Source organism: Condylura cristata, unplaced genomic scaffold (genome assembly GCF_000260355.1).
Source record: "Condylura cristata isolate star-nosed mole 26May11 unplaced genomic scaffold, ConCri1.0 scaffold00018, whole genome shotgun sequence".
Taxonomy (NCBI): domain Eukaryota; kingdom Metazoa; phylum Chordata; class Mammalia; order Eulipotyphla; family Talpidae; genus Condylura; species Condylura cristata.
This window is the reverse complement of record NW_004567119.1, coordinates 24704720-24717132: the sequence shown is the minus strand read 5'-3', so window position 1 is coordinate 24717132 and position 12413 is coordinate 24704720. Positions and strand designations below refer to the sequence as shown.

The following is a 12413-nucleotide window of genomic DNA, read 5'->3' as shown; positions in this document are numbered from 1 at the left end:
GCCGAGGTCGCGGGAGCCCGGGGAAAGGAGGCGTGTGTGAGCTGTGCAAGGTTCCTGCCTGGGGGTTTGCTAGACTTTCCTAGCCCAAGAAAGCGGCTTCGGCTTCTTTAAAATCCCCGACGACTCACCTGCCTAACCTGCTGCCCTTCTGACCCGGCCAAGGTAACTGGTCCAAATCCTTATCATCAGCATCTGGAGACAGACATTGGCATCTGGGGCATTCGCGATGGGCAGTGCTGGGGGAAAGCTCTAGCGCTCCCCCCCCCACCCCCTTCCCCCTTCACTTGTTTAGAGACTCTTAGGAAAAAAAAGCTCTCCCCCCAATAAATAATAATAATAAAAACAATGTCTCTGGCCATCACACGACCCTCAGTACTGTCCACCTCTCTTGGCTTGCCTCACCGTGACTGCAAAACTGTCGGCGTGTGTGCGGCTAGACTAACACGGAGAAATGCTAATGTCAATGAGATTTGTTCTTGAAACACCTTTCCCCTCCCCCTTCCGGGATAGAGACTTCCGTGCCTGGTAAAGTGGCCCAGAGTCAGGGCTCTGGCACCGGGAGGGGTGGGGGATAGTCTTCTGGTTTGTTGAGGTAAGGGGCCCTGGCGAAGGGGCTGAGGGGGGGGGGAGGCTGGTGTCAGAGTTGAAGACTGCTGTCAGGGGCTAGGAGAACCTGCTGGTGGCTGCTGCTTCTGGGTGCCTTCTTCCTGTCCTCTATGCCTTATTCCCTCCTGTCTCCCCAACCCATTCACCTTCCCCTGGGACTTTGAGAAGTTGCTTGGAGGTCACCCAGACCACCATTGAAGTCTTTCAGACCACCTCCCCCTGCTACCCCTTAAGTCTGAAAAGAGCATCTGCAGGACGGACTATGACCCCCACCCCAAACCCCATGTCTGGTGACAGGAGGTTCTCAGGGAAAGCCGCAGAGGGCAAAGCGCCCCCCCCTTCTTTTTCAGCAGTCTTTTCCTAGCTGCCCCCCCCCCCCCCACACACACCTTCCCTTCAGAATCTTAAGGAGCAATTCTGGAAGAGTACAGAATCTGGCAAACCCAACCCCCTACCCTCTCAGTACTGCGGAATGACTGTATGTGTTCATTTATTGTGTTTGCTTGGGTGAGGTTGTGAATTGCCACATGGGTCTGTGTGTGCTGGGGAAGCACATTTGCTCTGTGTTGTAGTACCAGAACCAGTGGCTGCACGATAAGGCATATCCTGAAAGCAAATGATTTTGCTAACGTAAACCAGAGGGCAATGTTGAAAATAGCACCTTCTCGCTGCTCTTTCTTAAAAAAAAAAAAAAAAAAAAAGAGAGTAAAAAGAAATTCTCAGCATGTGAGTTAAGAGAAGCTGCTAGGTCACATAGGGCCTCCCACTACTTTCAAAACACTCCTGCTTAATACTTTAAGGCAAGATCAAGAGACCAGCACATGTTTTCTAGTGTTTAGGAGCAGCTGAATGACTTGGTCTAGTTTTGAAGAGAAACTCTCCTTTGTTTCTCACACTGCCCAAAGACCAAATACGGGAGTGTGTTTGGAAAATGCCCAAATTCAGAAGCAGCAGGCAAGAGAAGAGAGGAAGAAATGCCCTAGAAGGGAGGCAGGGGAATGGGTGGGGAGAGATGTCAGGTTCTTTTTCCTTTCTCCTGTCCAGTTCATCGGGTATATTATCAACATGAGTTCACCAAGCTGAGAAATGGTTCTGTCACTATGGGAAAGAGAGGGAAATTCAAAGTCCTCAAATCTGAGCCATGGGCTGGCGGACAGAGGAAACATAGCTAGACATGAAGTGACATTGTTTGGCCTTTGCTTCCTTCCTATAGGCAAAGAAGCAAGCCCATCAGAAAACAGGCCTAGATGATCTTTCAAATATTTATGAGTGTTTTGCATGTATTTGTTATTTTCTCTAAAATAGTTCTGATAATTCTTTAACATTGCATTGCCTAGATAGTGCATATTGAGAATGGAATCATATTGCATATAAAATTGTCTCTTAACTGGAGTGCTGAATATAGACCAAAGATCCTTTATGTTTTCTGTCATGAATCAAAAGCTTTTCTCTCTCCTTGACTGGTATATGCTGAAAACTCCTGGTCTTCTTTGATTTTAAGGGGAGAAAAGAACTTTCTGATGGGTGACACTGTAACAAAATAGAGCAGATTCATCAATTAACTTTCTAGGTGTGTGCTGCTCAATTTATTCTGTACAATTTTTCCAGAAATTAAAAGGTTACCAAGAGAGTACCATGTTCCCATCTCCAACTGAGCACCTCTTATTACTGCAACAGTATTTCAATATTAAGTGATCTTTGAGATCTTTCCTCTTTCATTTTGAGTTCTGAATTTGAATCAGCATGAGAATGGCAGGACAGGAAGATAAGGTATAACTAAGCATGCAGACAGCTGAAGGGCTGGGGACAGAGGGAAGATGGCTGAGAAGCATATTCCAATGCTATTCCCTATAACCTTGTTTACAGGGACATTCAGTGCAGCTAGAATTTTAGCCAGAGCCTGACAGAGGTAATGGGCTTATTTTAAATTGATCTGAAGTGTCTTTTTTTTTCTCCTTCACAGACATGCTAGGCACCTTAACTGAACACTCAAGGCAAAACTTTGCTGATGCCCTATGACATTTTCTAATGCAGACAAATCCCTGGATTAGTGTGCCACAGGAAAGGGGGTTATTTGTGAGCTTTGCCTTTTGTTTACAGATGTGCCAGTACAAGTAGCTTTGGTTCTTCTTTTTTTAATGTCTTGTGCTTGACTCTGTTAATGCAAAAAAAAAAAAAAAAAAGCATATCTGAGAAAGTTAAAGCATGCCTTACACACAGACCTATGAGCCAATGAGCTTGATTCAAATCACACATTGAAGATGTTATTATCCTAGTGAGGAGAATTTAGGGTGTGAGACAGGATTTTTGCATTTGTTTCAAAATTGTGGAAATACTGCAGGAACAGAATTTTAAGGGAAGTGCCAAAAGCCACATTAATGAAGAAAAACAATGTTGAGATACTTCTGAATAATAGATAGGCTATGTAATGGTCAACCACAAGATAAAATTTTTACACAGTAGTTTTATGGCCTTAAATTGGCTGCATTGTAAACTAAGCTTACTACTCTATTAAGTCATTATACTTTTCAATTATTTAACATTTCTATGGTCTTTTTCTGCACACATCAGAAATGATATGTACAGTAGTAATTGCTTGTTGTTAGTGTGAGGACTTGCTGTGGAACTGGGTTTAATTTTAACTTCTCAGGACAAATATTACAAAGAATGCACAGAGGAAAAAGAACGGCATAGAAACAGAATGAGCCCTATGAAATGGAGATGGCTACAACATTGAAATGTACCTGATACAATTTGAGTTATTCCCACTAAGAAACCTTAACAGTATCTGCCTTCTAGGTCCTGTGCATTTGGAAATACTGTATCTCCATTTAAATGCAGATATTCTCTTTTCTCCAGGGAGCTGTTGGTGAATCTTTCAATTGAACCACTGGTAGGAGAAAACCAACTGAAAATTTCTTCATGAGCAATAGCATCTGTCGTTGGGAAGTAATGATTACTAAGTTTGGTATTATTCTGATCTTTTATTCATTTAAAATATCCTTAGAAATTGAACATAAGGTGCTGGGGGCTCCTTGGCAAACACAATTATTTCTCTGGTCACTTTTTCAACAGTGTTTTAGAGCTGTCAGATCACAGCCTTTGCGAATCAATGTTGAGATGAGCGTCATCTGCAAAGTTTCAATGGAGGGGTGGGGGAGGGTGTCATTTATGAAAAAGCTCTAGGTGCCCTCACATTTCCAAGTTGATGGTAGGGTGGGGTGCTATGGGAGAATTTAAGGCTCTTTCTCTGGATCCAACTTCTTTTGATTATTTTGAAGTTAATTTACAGCTGTGTATTGGGATCAGTGGTGGTGATGACTAAAAAGGAGAGCCAGCGCCTGGAGGGCCTTCTTTGAAGGGATGCTTATAGAAAATAAGACAGTCTTTTAAAATAGAATGTAGACACACCACCTTATGGTTTTAGATCTTTAGGCTTAGGTAACTGGAAAGATCTTTGCAGATTTTTCAATAAAATGCCCTGACATGCTTGTTGTGGGAAGCTTGACCGGATATGTTATGATAATGTAGGTAGGGAGATCTTTGTTTCCTGGAGATTGGACACCACTCTTGTGCTTAGTCTTGAGGGTTTCCAGCTGTGGAATGTCCCTTTGCTTACCTTTGTCTCTGCAAGTCTCACTTCCCCTGCACCCTGTAATGTGTATACCATATACAGATATTTGGCAGTGTATTTATACCATTATGCTTGATAACGCCTGTGGGCGTGAAGTAGAATCACTGGTCGTTTTAATTCAGAACTCTGTTTATAGTTTTATTATGAAGGAGAGTTTATTCAATGAATGACCACCATCACTATAAAAGAGGCCCAGACATGTTTGGAACCCCTGTGATAAAATGCATGACACTGAAGATTGAAATATATTGTATTTACCTTGGACATTTATGTATGTTTTCAGATGATACATCTGATCAAATAAATAGCCTGAATAGGACTCTAATGATGATGCTAATTAATGAATGTGCTTATTTTACTTCTTTTATGCAATTTTTTTAAAGTGGGCAGATAGGTCTATCTGGCAGTGATTTTTACTGTCTGAAAAACTTAAATTCAGGATGCTCACTTTCCATGAAAGCTTTGCAGAACGTATGCAATACTATTCAATAGACATATTTTATATGTTAAACAGTATTTCCAGATCACCTGGTATCCAGAGTGGCCCATTTAAATTTGATCTTACTCTAAGATATATTAGATTAAAAAGGGTGACTTTATGGCCAATATTATTTATATTCATGAACATCTGTTTTATTAGCACAATTATAGATTACATAGCAAATTTTGTGTATGTTAAATACTAACAAGGATAACTAACATTTGTATGGTGTTTTACAATCTATAAGTATATATTATCCATACATTGTTTCTTGGAAGAATCATTGCATTTTATTACTCCAGAAGATTCTTTTATCAGAAGATTCTTTTTAGCAGAGTTTTCTCCTCTGCCTCATCATCTTCTTCTTCTTCCTTCTGTTTTTCTTTTTCCTCTATTAATGAGAAAAAATCTAATGACTTTTTTTTTTGTGGAGCATGTGTAATTGCTTATCATACATTTCTATTAAAAAGGAAACACCGACAAAAAGTCCAGCATGATTTTTGGACTATGTCTTCTGTCTCAAAGTGTTCTTGCAGAAAATGTAAGGTTGCAGAAATCATTTCATGCCCTGTATGTTTTCAAATATAAATCAGGGGAATTGTTAGTGAGTTATAACTCTTCTTAGACATGGTGGCAATAGAGCTATAGTAAACACAAGTTACTATGTGTGGAGAGAAAAACTGAAGTTGGCTATTTAGGTGAACAGTTTAATTCAGTTATTGGAAATTCATCTTCTACTTACTGTAAACATTTATTTTCCAAAGGCTGCAGAAATGGGACATAATGTCTGGTGATGTTTTATAGCAGTCTTCTTCAGAGTTAGAAATTTGATCTTTTTTTAGCTAATGTATGTACTGATGACATTAATCTTCAGCTAAGGATCAGTCAGCGTAGTCCTAAGCTGAGTTTATGGCAGATCTGACTACTTGCTTCATCAGAGAACAGCAAATCTTTCTTTGTTTCTTTATTCCTAAAATGAAGGAATTTGACTAGGTGGTCTTGATCTTACTTTCCCCCTGTGATTCTAAATTAAGTGATTGGTGAATGAGGAAGTAAAGAATTAATTGTACTTCTGTTTATGTCTAGTCTAAACTAAGTATACTTAAGTTCTATAACTTGAACTATTAGTATGTAGCCAATGAATTTGGGTTCAGTGGTTTGAAATGAAAGCCTCATGAAATTTAGTCACTTAGTTTGTATTAATTTTCTTTCTATTTGTACATAAATTATTCTATATTCAATTTTTTTCACACAATACAACCTTAAATGCTGATTACTTTCCTAGGTGAGGCCATAAAAGTCTGTGCTACTTATTGGAGTGAAATATTCTATATCAGTGGTGAAAGAAATGTGAAAAACAGTTCTATTATGATACAAGTGATAAACTTACCATAAAGGCAATAAAACTGAGAGATAATTTATCATTTAGCTAGACTCTGGAGGGTTGATGTTTAAGAGAATGCACATATATTCCTGGAAGTTTAAAAGACAAATGGAAACAATGGCAGGGTAACTGAAAGGGATATTTAGGGACTTTTAGGAATTTTAGAGACTGGCTGCTATTTTTCCCCCCTTATAATAATGAAACATTAACAAAACTACCAAGTTTATCATCTGTGATAAAACGTTGACAGACAAAGTCATCGATAAGCCAAAATAAGGAAAATGGAGAGAAAATTATTTTTTGAAATAATTGGTCAAGATGTGAAAGAAGAAAAGATGAAAGGTAAATGAAGGTAGAACAGAGAGGCATGGTTGCTTGTGTACATGTGTGCTCATTCTATAACTGAGCTGTGGGATATGAAACCAAAAGGAGAAAAGAGGGGAAGTAATGTGTGCACATTGTTCTTGAAGGAAAAGTTTGGTAGATTGTGTGGAAGAATTTTGGAATTAGAGTGTTCACTTTGAATTTTTACTGGGCCACTTACTGCTTGTAGGGACTTAATAAAAGGTTAAATTTTCTAAACTTTTTTATTGGTAAAAAGATGAATTAGGGACATCCCTGGTGGTGCAGTGGGTTAAAGCACAACACTAAGAAGCTAAAGCCACTTCAGCTAGGTTCAATCCCCGCCGCAGAGGTGATCCACATGGCGTGGCAGATCTCTCTTGACCTGCCCGCTGCTCCCCTCAGCAGTGTACTTTGTCATCTGCCTGTTCTGCTCCCCACTTTGTCTCTGGTGAATCCTCTCACCTTCTTGCACCTCTGCCTGTACCCCAGCTCTGTATACGTAAATAAATACATTAAAAAAAAGGTGAATCATGAAGTCTCTCTCTGCTTCCAATTTAGTTGTGAGATTGAGTGACACTAGTCAGTGTTAGTGGTAAAGAATATCATCAACCAGTTCTCTGGGCTAACCAGATCTCACACGCCGTGGGTCAATTTGTTTAGCTCCTTGGTAGAATAATTGTCTTTGAGAGGCATGTTTCTTGTCCACTGTGGTCCAAGAAGTGAGGCAGGTACTTTACATGTTACTTTATATAAGGAGTAAGTAGGAAATAGTATGCAGCTGGCCAGTGGAATGTGGAAGATGCCAGCCAGCCTGATCGTTTTAGCTTATACACTGCTAGTATGTGAGGAGCATATTTACTGTCCCCTACAGATGGCCACAGCCTGTCTAAATAAACAAGTGCATGACTTTGAAACACAAACAATGTATTCAATAATTGTCTTCTTTGTCTCAAAACTTGCACTTTTGCCATGACATTGATACTAATCCAAATTTCTCTGGGTTTTTGTTAAGGCTGAAAACTCTCTTTCTTTGGCAGTAAAGTTATAAAATATGATGTAAACCCCATTTTAAAAAAGTCCCAGAGTCTAAGAGAACTAATGAATGCAATACATCAATTGAACTCCAAGTTCTAGACACCATGCAGATCACTTTCAAGAATATTTTAATTTTGTTATGTGTGATTCACTAGTAAATGTCCAGCCAATTTTTCTGTCAGCAAGGGACTGCATTTCAAAGTATGAAATGAAGTCAAAAATTATTTAAGAAATTTGGGCTGTTTTTATATACAATTATATTTTTAAGTATTAACAAATATGTTGGATTCTAGCGAAGATTGTTCTTTACTCCACTCTGATGATGATCAGTGTTGTTCCACATTCTCTGATTTGTGAAACCAAAACTCAACTGAACCTAGATATCAAGATGTCTTGGAGTCAAGTGTGAATTGAAAAGTCAATATATAATCACTCTTCCTAAAATCCATTAGGGCTTGAAGTACAGCATCTAAACAATTGAAGGAAATTTGGGGTAGTTATAAATTAATGTTAAAAACTTTGACATGTATTTAATTATTTCAAAGTAGTTGAGGACATAGATAACAGGGCACTATATATATGTATATTTATAACCTGACAACAAATAACCTCCAAACTGTTATTTGTTGAAGAGTTCTTGCTTCCCATGGGGTTAGTTATAGGTCATGAAATTTACCCAGCTTGAGTTTCTTTTAAATTTGGGAAAATTAATTATACAGGTAATATGTTTAGCATTACACTAGCTCTGCTAGATTATACAAAATAATTTTGAGATACAGCTTCTCTTGTTGAGGGACTTAAACTTTCTTTGGGGAAGTATTATGTATCTATATGTGTATTTCTATAGAGAGAGCAGTGTGATCTCAACGTCTCACATGCACAGTCCAGAACCTTGCTAAGAGTAAATGCTGGGCCCTCTCTGGTGGCACAACTGGTTAGGACGTAGCACAGTTCAATCCTGTTCTGGAGGTGCTCCACATGGCTGGCAGACCTCTCTTGACCCACCCCCTGCTCCCCGCAGCAGTGAACTTCCTTGATCTGCCTGTTCTGCTCCCCACTCTGTCTCTTGCCACAGGGGAATCCTCTTACTGCCCCTGCACTTCTGGTTTGTACCCCAGTTCTGTATGCATAAGTAAATAAATCTTTTTAAAAAATAAATATATATTAAAAATAAAAGTGAATGCTACATGGAGAATTTGTATGTCCGCTCTAAAAAGTAATGATGAAATTGAAACTTGAGTTGATGTGTTGGAGGCCATTTGCTTACTGGATGTGTCACTTTTACCTCTGCATATGTTATATTTCCCATTCTTAAATGGAGCCTAACTCCATGTACCTCATGGAATTTTTAGGGTAGTCTAATGATATTAAGTGTTTAAAAGAGCCTGTGCTTAGGATAGAGATCCCAAAAATTACAGGAAGGAGAGAGGTAGCATTGTAGCACTGTACTTGAGAGTGGGGGCCCTGACGCTCAGGTGAGCTTGCACCCTGTTCCGGCTCCATGAAGTCTGGTATATGTATAATGCATGCATGCCAGGCTTTCTTCTGGTAAATTCTTGATAGAAGTTGTCCTTTAAATCTTCCTAATGTTATTATCTTCACAATATTAATTAATGCTAATTATATTCATTATCTTCACAATCATCTCCTTGGTAGTATAGATCGTCTCCATTTCACAGATGAGGACACAGAAGTTCAGAGATTTTAAGCAGCTCCCAGCTTCATGGAGGTAGAAGGTAGTGGGTTAGGACAGCAAGATCAATCCATCATGTACCCGAGCCCAGACTTCTTCATCACACTAGGCGGACTTTCAAATGCAAGGCAGTTAGCATTATTTTGTAGCCAAAATGAAAAAGCAAGGGCCTTGGACAACTCCCTGGTTGCTCAGGCAGCTCTTGGGAGGCTTTCAGATAAGGAGGAGAACCTCTCCTGTGCTGCCTGACACGTCTAGCATGGCCTTTTGTTAAACTGTCACTTCTGATTCCTGCCCTTTGAAGTTAAATGAACAATAGTGAGAAAATACCATATAATATACCATAACCTAGACTTGTCATCAGGGCAGAAGGGAGCAGAAGGCCCGTGAGAGACACACAGATAATGAAGCAGTTAACGGATTGTTTGTCACAATGTGTAATGACCAGCACCCCCTCTCATAGTCTGGGCAAGGTCTAGACTTGCCATCCCCTCCATATTCAGAGTGGTGACAAGGGGTTTCCATTGTGGAGCAGCCTATCCCATTTCCTATCGCTTGCTCACTTTTATCATCCAGAGACCCTCACTATCATGGGTTTGTTCGGCTGAATGGGCTGTTGAAGGCACCCCCACTTAAAATAAGCTATAATAAAATGGTTCCCAACGCATCAGTTATTTTTAAACTCCAGCTTCTGACTGGAGAAGTAGAATCCCCAAAGAGCTATCCTACTCTCCCATCCTATATTAATAATTCTCCCCTATGTTTATTTATTTGTGAGGAACATGGAGGAGTGGAGTCAACACGGGATTAGTAACACCCTGTGAAGTTGAAGGTGCACAGCAGAGGGAAATGCATAATTAAAACGGATTCACTTTTAAACATTTGGTGTAAATAAAGTACATGGTAGGTCAGGATAGCAGAGAGAGCCAGAGAGAGAGAGAGATGCTGTTAGGCTGAGTCCAGGGAAAAGCTCTGTGTTGTTGTCAGAGGCCAGCCATGGGGGTGTTTGGTTTTAAGGGCACTGAGCTAACACCCCAAGTTGGGACCCAGACTTGGTGGAGAGAGGCTTTCCACACTCCTCCCTGACCTGTGGTGAGTCTGCCGGGTTGGATTGTGTGAAGTTGTCAAAGGTTGCTCTGCTCTCCAGCACTTGGCACCAGCTCCGCTGAAATGTGATACCATTGGTTTTCAGTAAAGGTTCTTTTCTGCAGGGCTGCAAACACAGATCAGCTGCTACTGTGTACACACAACCAGGGAGCAAGTCAAGCAGCACGTTGAGAACAGCCTTTCTCACCCCAAGACTTTCCAAGATCTCTGCACGCAGGAAGTTCCCTTCTTCTTTCTTGTAAGACTTAGCACGGTGCTCTTGTCATCAGACTGGAGCAAGCTAGCTCCCTGCCGCACAGTGTAGAGGCTTCCTTAAGACGTTTGTCCTTGAAACTGCACCAAACTCTTGGAAGAACCCAGAACGTGTAAGTATGTATGATTTAGGCAGCACTCGTCCAGGGCAGAGCTGCAATCAACCATGTACGATATCGGATTAGCAGGGCAGGAGGGATTTTTCCGACGTTGTGTTACATTCATTTTCAATTCGTTCTGAGGAAACAAATCAATTCTAGCTTCTGATACAGTGACTTTGCAGTAGATGGTGTTGTAATATGTTAGCTTTAACTATTTGCTGTTCTCATTTAGCATTTAGATGTGACTCTTGGGACCTTCATTGTGGGCATTAAACTAGAAAACTTCTGAATTTGTATTAGGAATTATAATTGTTGGTCATTGTCCATCTTGAGAAACAAGTTTGCTTTGGGGGAATGTTTTTAAAGAATGAACCATGTAAATTCATGGACAATGGAATGAATGCGTACTGTTCTTGCTCTCAATAAAACATATTAGTTTGCAGTTTTAATTGACTCTTAAAGAGCATTCCACTGAGGTTTTGTCTTAATTGAATCCTACCTAGTGCTGTCTATCTGGTGTTTTACCGGCTTGTATGTATCTGTTTAAGTTACTTTGCTGGGATTGCAGTCTGGTTAAACCTGTATGTAGCCACTCTCTGGAACCCACAAATGTTCAGGGGAGAATAAACGCTCACAAAATGTTTGGGGGGGTGGATTTGTTTTAAAGGGTGGTTGCCTGCCTTACCCTTGAAAGCTTTTTACATGCACAACATGAAGTGTTCTCAGATGGAGACCACAGACTAAAGACTCTTAGTCTCTAAGTCAAACCTCAGTTTGCCCACTTCTATGACTCCCAATAAAAAGCTTGTGCCCCCTGCCTATCAATTTTTAATATGCACCAATACTTATGTTTATCAGATTAATTTCTCTCAGATTAGTCTGATTGATAGCTGGATTGTGGTTTCTTAAGAGCTTGCTCCCTGAAACCCACAGCCGAGCTGCATTCCTTTTAACTAGTGAATGTAAAAACGGGTAACCATGGATTCAGCCACCACTAACTGCCAGTGCAATGACTTGTTGTAAACAATACAAATGAGCCAGGAGAGCAGAGGCAACCAGACATGAAATGATTTTAATAGAAATTACGGTAAAAGGTCATGTGATGTGGTATCAGCTTCGGTTCAGTTTTAAAGGGAAAGTCATTGTTTTCTACCCCACCCCTTCCTCACCTATTTCCAGACAACCCCAGTAGGATCCCCCATGAATTTGGCAGGCCTTACTTTCTGCTTCCATGGACCAGGGTGACCAATGTCATTCTGGGCAAAGTGTGGTGACGTGTGGATTGTCGCTGGTGAGTACCTTTATTTTAAAAACTAAAAGGAAATGTGTGTCTCCCAGGGCTTCCTGCATGGAAGGCTATACTAACTGTGGACTGGAAGTCCTCAAGCTTTGATGAAAGAGGAAGGGTCTCTTTGTCCTTTGGCTTTTACATTACACAATCATTTCTGCTCACCCTAAATCTCTGGATACTTTCACCACTTTGGGTTTTCTGAAAACTGTTACTTGCTTCAGAAGTAACTTCTGTAGGATGCCTCAGTTACATCTAAATATTGGTTGCCCTACCTTACCTCCAAGTCTATGTCCCCACAGATCTTTGCTGAGGGCCACAGGGCCTCATGTGACCAGGCAGTTCACCTTTCTCTGGTTCAAATGGCTTCTGTGTGTGGTATGCATGCATGCGTCCTCAACCAAGAGACACTAGCTAGTCTTACTTGTGTGAAGTGTTTAGCTTCAGGGTTTGTTTGGTGGACAGATACCAGCTAGGTTTAGTAAAA

The 12413-nt window shown here is 40.4% G+C and overlaps 1 protein-coding gene across 4 annotated transcripts in view; it reads left to right on the top strand.

Annotated features, from left to right (window-relative positions):
* The window catches only part of ESRRG (estrogen-related receptor gamma), a 535542-nt gene that overhangs the window by 865 nt on the left and 522264 nt on the right, over window positions 1-12413 (top strand). For 2 of the 4 annotated variants that reach the window (XM_004685433.2, XM_012726908.1), the window contains exon 1: window positions 97-162. The exons of 1 other annotated variant lie outside the window; for it this stretch is intronic. The gene's annotated coding sequence lies outside the window, so the exon portion shown is untranslated. Of the gene's footprint in view, window positions 1-96; window positions 163-12413 lie in introns of those variants that run through there. One more of the 4 variants, XM_012726910.1, reaches the window with a different exon arrangement.